The 8077-nt window shown below is 38.4% G+C and overlaps 1 non-coding gene across 1 annotated transcript; it reads left to right on the top strand.

Annotated features, from left to right (window-relative positions):
• The first annotated feature begins 7172 nt into the window (after positions 1–7172).
• LOC141675346 (small nucleolar RNA R71) lies at positions 7173–7279 on the top strand. Its single transcript, XR_012556004.1, has one exon. It is a non-coding gene; the product is annotated as a small nucleolar RNA R71 (small nucleolar RNA).
• Positions 7280–8077: the final 798 nt, after the last annotated feature.

An 8077-nucleotide genomic window follows, 5' to 3' on the forward strand; every position in this document is an offset into this window, starting at 1 on the left:
CAATCCTCTTTATATTCCGATCTTGCGAACTTCCGGCTTCAGACTTTTCTCCATAAAATGGAACCTTCCTCTTCTTGTTATCCCTCTCTTTCCTTGACTGCATCCCATTATTCTCAATCAGAGCAGCTTTCTGTACTACTCCCGCGTAAGTTTCAAGCTCAAACATAGCCACCCTATCTCTGATCCAAGGCTCCAATCCTTGCTGAAATTTCTTTGCTTTTTCCTCCTCAGTGCTGTTATACTTTATCACAAACCTTGACAACTCAGTGAACTTCTTCTCATACTCCAATACAATCATGTTCCCTTGCATCAACTCAAGAAATTTTAGCTCCATCTGATTTTGCATGTACTTAGGGTAATACTTGTCCAGAAATAACTTCTTAAATCTCTCCCAAGAAACCTGATGAGTGACTTCCATAGCCTTTACTGATTCCCACCAATAGATGACTTCTCCCTTCAAGAAGTAAGTAGCATACGGCGTCTTCTGATCGTCTCCTAACTGTACCAACTCAAAAGCCCTTTCCATCTCCTTGATCCATGTGTTAGCTATCACTGGATCAGTGGTATCATGAAATACAGGTGGATTCACATTCTGAAAAGCCTTGAAAGTGACAATTTGTCTAGGTGGTACTGGTGGTTTAGGTGGTTGGTGTGGCTCATGGTTATCTTGGTTTTCAATTCATTGTTGAAGAGTTAGTTGTTGTTGAGCTATAGCATTGGTTTGCTGTTGCAAGGTTTCCAGTAATCGAAGAATGTTTGGGTCTGTGGTGGATGTGGTTGTTGGGTTCTTCTTTTTGGGAGGCATGATCTTGAAATAAGAGTTGTGTCAAAACAAATATGAATGATAAAATGATTCGAGGGTATCGCATGGCATTCTCATTTACATATGGGGTCAAGTTTCCAAATTAAGCAGATATGATGATAAAAACATAAAATAACAGTTGAGAGCAAATGGAAAAATAGCACATAATTATTGAAATTTTAAAGGTCACAGTACATAGGATTGGGACAAAGTCAGATTCTAGGAATAACAGGCTTATTTAAAGGAAACGACGAAAACAACCGGGGATTCCATAGAGTCTGATAGTACAACAACATGAAAGGTAAATGGAAAGAACTAAGGTTCCACTCCATCTGAACGGGGCTTGGTAGTCTTTTCCTCTCGAAGCGTCTTCACAATGCTCTTGAGCTCATCCGCCACCATCTGAATGACATACTGGCTGGTACGGTCCCGATGTGCTGGCATCTCCTCAAGCTTAGTGTTGACGTACTGAACCAAGGTCTCAAGTCTCGCAGTCATCTGCTCATTGGGCTTCCCTTCGTAGTTTCGGCTGTCCGGATACACGTTCTTCAATCGGTCTATCAGTCGGTCGTACTTGCCCTGAAGCATGTCGAACTCGCACCTCAACTCAGCATACACGGAGAAAGCAATAGTGTCGTCCGACCCAGAGGATGACGAGGAATGCGCCCTTTGCTGACAACCAATAAGAGGAGTATTAATAATAATTTACTTAACCTACTCTCTCGCATAATATCTATAACCTACACACAAATTCTATAACCTATTTGGGTTGTCCAGGGACTCTAAACCGTAGCTCTGATACCAAAACCTGTCACACCCCCAACTTAAACAGCAAAATAAATATAGCTATTATATCATTTTAATGAAGAATACACAACCAAATCCAAGATCTTACAGTTTAGGGTTTGGAACAGCCCAACACTACCAACTATTCCATCTGATTACAAATACCGAGTCCTCACACAGCTATTATTACTTATTCTACCTGAGCTCGAACATAAGCATCAGCATCACAGGTCTTACGGGCAGTCTGCTTGAATCTAACCATAGCTGCTAGTTGTAATATCAGGGTAAAGCAAAGAGTGAGCCAAATGCTCAACAAGTGCTAACAGTACGACACAAAACATAAATTGAGATATACTTTTAAGAATGACAATGGAAAGACATAACTAATGATAACGAGAGATAAAACTATGTGAGATGGCATCATTTTGCTTGCATCAAAACAATTTTAAAATCATGTCTTAATCAAAATCATTTTATGACGCTACAGATTACAGCCGGTGATCAGCCGCGAAGTAATCCCGAACCTCGCTGGGTTCTAAAACATTAACGGGAATCCCTAGGCAACTTTTAAGCCTAATATAAGTATAGAAAGGACTCGCGTCTCAGTCCAGATCCACTATTCAAGAAAACATTTATCCCCCTTTGGGACTGAAAACCCACATTTTATTTATTTCAAAAGCTGATGCCGAATTGTAACAAAATCTCTTTTAACAGCAAACATTTTTATTAAGGGATTATAGATCAACTCGAAACACGGGAAATATGGTACTGGCCATGATTCACAAAACTTTACTCTATTAGGGTAACCAAAAGGTTTTCATATGTCAGAACTTGGACAGGAAAATATGGTGAGACTAATGGATAATATGAAGGGGTAATGCCAAACTGGGCTCAAAGCAATGGTTTCTCGTCAAGGTACATGTGTTGGATCATTAAGAAGATAAGCTTCACGAATACTATGGGTGTTAAGGTAATGATCTCTAGCTCAGGATGTATATATATATCAGAATTATCAAGCTTTAGGATAGGAAAGAGGGTATCAATCAATGAGGAATCATGTTGGTAAGTTTCTGACTATCAGAGTTCAAGGTAAGGTTCTATAGGGGTTCAAGTATCAGGATGAGATATCAATACTTAGGAATCATCAATATGTTAATCAAGAGGATCAATCAAGTAATATAACAACTCTTTATTTTATCATGGCATTTAACTATCATGAAAAGACTTTTGAACTACTTGCAATACATACTCGAGGGTTCATGGCATTTCTATATAATTCAAAGATAAGCGAGAGATACGCTTGATTTAAACATATCAAAATGACTCAGGATAATTGCATCGATATATATGAACGGTTTATAGTAAATATGAAGGTCAAGTTGAATCACTTGCCTTGAGATAGGCTGGTCTGGTCTGACTGGTAGGAGCAACTAGAGCTTTACTCGAATTTTATGGCAAGTTTTCCCTCGTCTCGAGATCCTACATAAATAATAATAATCCTCATTATAATATATTCTTACCATCTTAACCTATTTACAACCCGAAATTAAACATGGATGGCACTTAGGCCTATACGCACCTAATTTATATCCACCTTTATATTTTAAATGTACACACGTAGCCACATAATCACATATCATACATTAATATCAAATAACACCATATATACCATAATGCAACACTAGGCTTGATTGATCTCGACTCACCATTTAAGTCACTTGGTCGCTAAACTAGACAAAGTCTTCAAATTTTGGCTCCCTAACTCGATGTGCCTTTCCTAAATTATCCAAAACCTATTGACCCTCACTTGTGCCTTTTGCTCTACTGACCATATACCATCTTACAACTATGGTGGTCGACCTAATACTCACTTCTAAGTGTTCTAAAACTACGTGATAAGTGATAGTGCTCACTGGTGCAAATTTCAGAATAACAACTATAGTTTCTTGAGTGCATTAGGCACTCTTAAACTACAAGTTTTCTTTCAAAACTTTTACACAAGACTCTCCTGACCTAAAGGCATCTCACAAGCTTGATGTGGCTCAAGGGCCTGGCTTGGGCCTTCTTGGGCCTAAGCTAAAAGTCCAGGGTTCCCCTGCTTTTCTGGGCAGAAAACGCCCTGACTTGAATTAATTTGTGACACATGGTTCTAACTCATATCCTATGAACTATGGTTGGAAAAACTTCTCTGACACTCCCTCTAACTAAGGCCCAATTGGGCCTAATGAGGGCCTACCCATGACGTGGTCAAATCTCTCTATTTCTAAGTTGCAACAAAACTGTCCCCTGCTGGACAGATTTTGTGATTCTACTTGTGCACCTAACCAAATGACATGCAAACCTCCAACCAACTCCTAAAACCTTTTGTATACTCCCAATACTAACTTTTGGTGGCTTGGGCCTCAATGTGCACATCAATGACATGGTCAAAACTCACTCTAAACCTCAGGGTACTAAACTGATTTTCTGCAGAAACTATAACTCTCATTTTCCAAGGTTTTGACTTGACAAACTCACTAACAACAACTCAATACTTAAACCAAGACTTATACATGGTAATCTACTGAACTAACTCCCTTATTCTCAAAATAACCTTGGGTGAGATCATCCATGCCCAAAAACAATAACATGCAACTAAATATATAACATGCAACTCATGGAAATCACATAACAAGATTTCGGCTAGGCATAAAGTTTTAAATGCTTGCAAAATTGACTTGCACCTAATACTCACCCTTAATAATCATGAAATATAACTTCTTTTAAGTATTAATAAGAACTTTATCATGGAAACAATCTATTTTAAGCACACCTATTTCGCATTTATAGATTTTTAAACATAACAACATGATTTCGAAAAGAATAGCATGCAAAACATGGTTAATCATCATTTTAATGTCTTAAAACTAGCATGCATGGCTAAACATAAATATATAATGAAAATTCAGTAGCATGCAAAGGATTTTAAAGCATGATATCTCCATAAAACACTTAGTTAGCACATATACATAATATATCTCATAGAGAGCTCTTGAATTCACAAGAATCAAGAGTTTCTCTTTGGAGATCACATAAGAACTACACATGCATCCATGGAACTTCAACTTCCAAGTCTCAAAACACTTGGAAAGGATATAAGATGAATGTAGGTAAAAGATTTACACTTGGGAAGATGAAGAATGAATTGAAAAATGGAAGGGGGGTGGGGGATTTGGCCTTCGGCCGAGAGCAAGGTGGGAGGGGGAAAAGAGAGAAAATTTGTGGTGTGTTGGAGTGTGGAATGAGTGGAATGATTTCTCCCACTTTGATTTTTTTGTTTTATGCTTTTTGGTTGACAAATAATGAGTGGAAGTGAGAACTTACAAAAATGTCCTTTAGCTAAAGTTAGGCCATTTTGCATGCAAGGCTAATGTAGTAATTTGGTAATAATCAAATGAGTTAGTGGGGTTGGAAAAGTCTTATTTGCCCTTTGAGAGAATAGAAGGGTGATTTGCATGCATGGTCTCTTATGTAATTTGATAAATATGACAACTAAAATTTATAATGATTTATTTTTATAAAATAAAATACAAGTTCAAAAATTATAAAATTTATACCATAAAATAACTTGGATTTTTAGAGACTTTATAAAATTATTTTCAAAATTTGTGAACAAAATACCTTTTAAAAGAAATTTTTTCCAAAGCTTAGAATATTCCTTATAAATCAAAAATAAAGAAATTAAATAAACTCTTGCTTTGAAAAATCATATACTACACAAAGCAAATTTATAATGCAGAAATTTTCACTCACACTAGCATACAATCATTGAATATATTTTCATTTGACTTTAATATTATACCTAATCCACAAATAATATTACATAAAATGCCGGTCGTAATAATTGTTCATCACCTTTGTCATCTTCAATGTTTAAATTTCCCAATAAGGCTTTTTCTAAGGCGTTAGACCTTAACATTTGATCAAGTTTCGATATGACCACCGAATCGACCAACTCGACTTTTAAGCACTCCTCATTATCAGTAGGAAATTTCATAGCATTGAACACATTGAAAGTCACATCCTGATTCAACACTCATATTGTAAGCTCACCCTTCTGCACATCAATCAAGGTTCAGCCAGTTGTCAAAAAATGCATTTCCAAGATTATGGGAATCTTCTTATCCTCCTCGAAATTAAGAATTACAAAATCAGTAGGAAAGATGATTTTATCAACCTTGACCAAGATAACTTCCACAATACCTCGTGGATATATAATAGAACGGTCGGCCAACTGCAAAGTCATATACGTCGGTTTAGGATCAGGTAGATCCAACTGCTTGAAGATTAACAAATGCATCAGATTGGTGCTAGCTCCCAAATCACATAAGCATCTGTCAAAAGACACTTTTCCAATAGTACATGGAATAGTGAACCTTCCTGGATCTTTAAGCTTTGGAGGCAACTTCTGCTGCAACATAACACTGCATCCTTCCGTGAGAGCGACAGTCTCTAAATTATCTAGCTTCACTTTCCGAGATAGAATACCTTTCATAAACTTTACATAACTAGGCATCTGTTCGAGAGCCTCTGCGAAAGGTATGTTGATATAAAGTTTCTTTAACACCTCCAAAAACTTCTCGAATTGCTTGTCCAGCTTTTTCTTCTGCAGCCTCTTAGGAAAAGGCGGTGGAGGATAGATCTTTTTCTCCCCTATATTACCCTCAGGCAGAGTGTGCTCAACAGTAGTATTCCTTGGTTCCACTTCTTCATCCTGCAGCTTTGCTTCTTTCTCAGCCCCAATTTCTTCAGTTAACTCTTGAGTTTTTACGGGATTCGCAACCTTCCCAGACCTCAAAGTGATTGCCTTTACCTGCTCCTTAGCTTCCTTCTTTCCTGGCACTTCAGTATCACTAGGCAATGTACCAGGTTGACGATTTAGCAAGGCATTGGCAATTTGCCCAATCTGATTTTCCAAAGTCTTAATAGAAACAGCTTGACTCTTGCACATGAGCTTCAACTCCTCTAATTCAGAATTTTCATTAGCTTGTTGCAGCTGGAGTTGTTGTTTGGGTGCATACTGTGGTTGCTGAAAACCAGGGGGTTCTACTACATAGCTGGATATTGTTGATAAGGTTGTTGAACCGCATTCTGAGCATTACTCCAACTGAAATTAGGATGATTGCGGTTGTTAGGATGATAGGTGGATGGCACAGGTTGCTGCGATCGCTGGAAGTTGCTCACAAACTGAGCTGATTCACTAGAATTTGTGCACTGATCAGTCTCATGGGCACCAGCACAAAGCTCATAGACACTAGTGATTTGATTAACTCCATAATTAGCCAAAGTGTCCACCTTCATTGTCAAAGCCTTAAGTTGGGCAACTATAGCAGTTGCTGCGTCCAACTCCAGAATTCCTGCTACTTTTCCCTGAGTCAGTCTCTGGGAAGGATCCTGGTACTCATTAGCAGCCATCAGTTCAATAAGTTCATAAGCTTCATCGTAGCTCTTAGCCCACAAGACTCCTCCCGATGCTGCATCAAGCATGGGTCTAGAAGTAGCACCCAATCCATTGTAGAAATAGTTGATAATCATCCAATCAGGCATGCCATGGTGTGGGCACTTCCTTAACATCTCGTTATATCGATCCCAAGCCTCACACAGAGATTCTCCAGTTTGTTGCGCGAACTAGGTAAGAGCATTCCTAATTGCTGCAGTTTTCTCCATGGGGAAGAATTTAGTGAGAAACTTTTGAGCAACATCTTCCCAAGTGGTGATAGACCCTGCTGGTAGAGAATGTAACCAGCACTTAGCTTTGTCCCTCAGAGAGAATGGGAAGAGTCGTAGCTTAATAGCATCTCCAGTCATATCATTGAAGTTAAAAGTGTCGCAGATCTCGATGAAATCCCTGATGTGCATGTTGGGGTCTTCGGTAGGAGAACCCCCAAAATGAACTGAGTTCTGTATCATCTGGATCATGCTTGACTTGATCTCAAAAGTGTTAGCCCTGATGGCTGGTCTAATGATGCTAGACTGAATGTCATTAATCTTAGGCTTAGAATAGTCCATCAAAGCCTTCAGATTTTCCGCTTGATCACCCATAGCTACTATAATTGGCTCTTCAACTTTCTCTTCTTCTTGTACCTTCTTCTCTTCCTCAAAAACTTCCCTACGAACTACCACAAGTTCTTCCTCAGCTTTATCCAGTGTTCTCTTACGAGTACGCGAACGCGTATGCATACACCCTTGCTAGATCACCTGAAATAAAACAAGGAAAGAAATAAGTAATAATGACTGAGTCAATGAACTTTAACGACCACTGATGGAAAGCACATAAACTAATAATTAACACTGCAGTCCCCGGCAGCGGCGCCAAAAACTTGTTAGTCGCTAAACACGCGTTAATATTACACACAAGTATACGCGTTCGCAAGTAGTATAAGATATAAATCAGATTCGATCCCACAGAGACTGTATTGGTTAACTAATCAACTCATGCACTTAAGTAAC

The sequence above is a fragment of the Apium graveolens genome, chromosome 7, assembly GCF_009905375.1.
Source record: "Apium graveolens cultivar Ventura chromosome 7, ASM990537v1, whole genome shotgun sequence".
Taxonomy (NCBI): Eukaryota; Viridiplantae; Streptophyta; class Magnoliopsida; order Apiales; family Apiaceae; genus Apium; species Apium graveolens.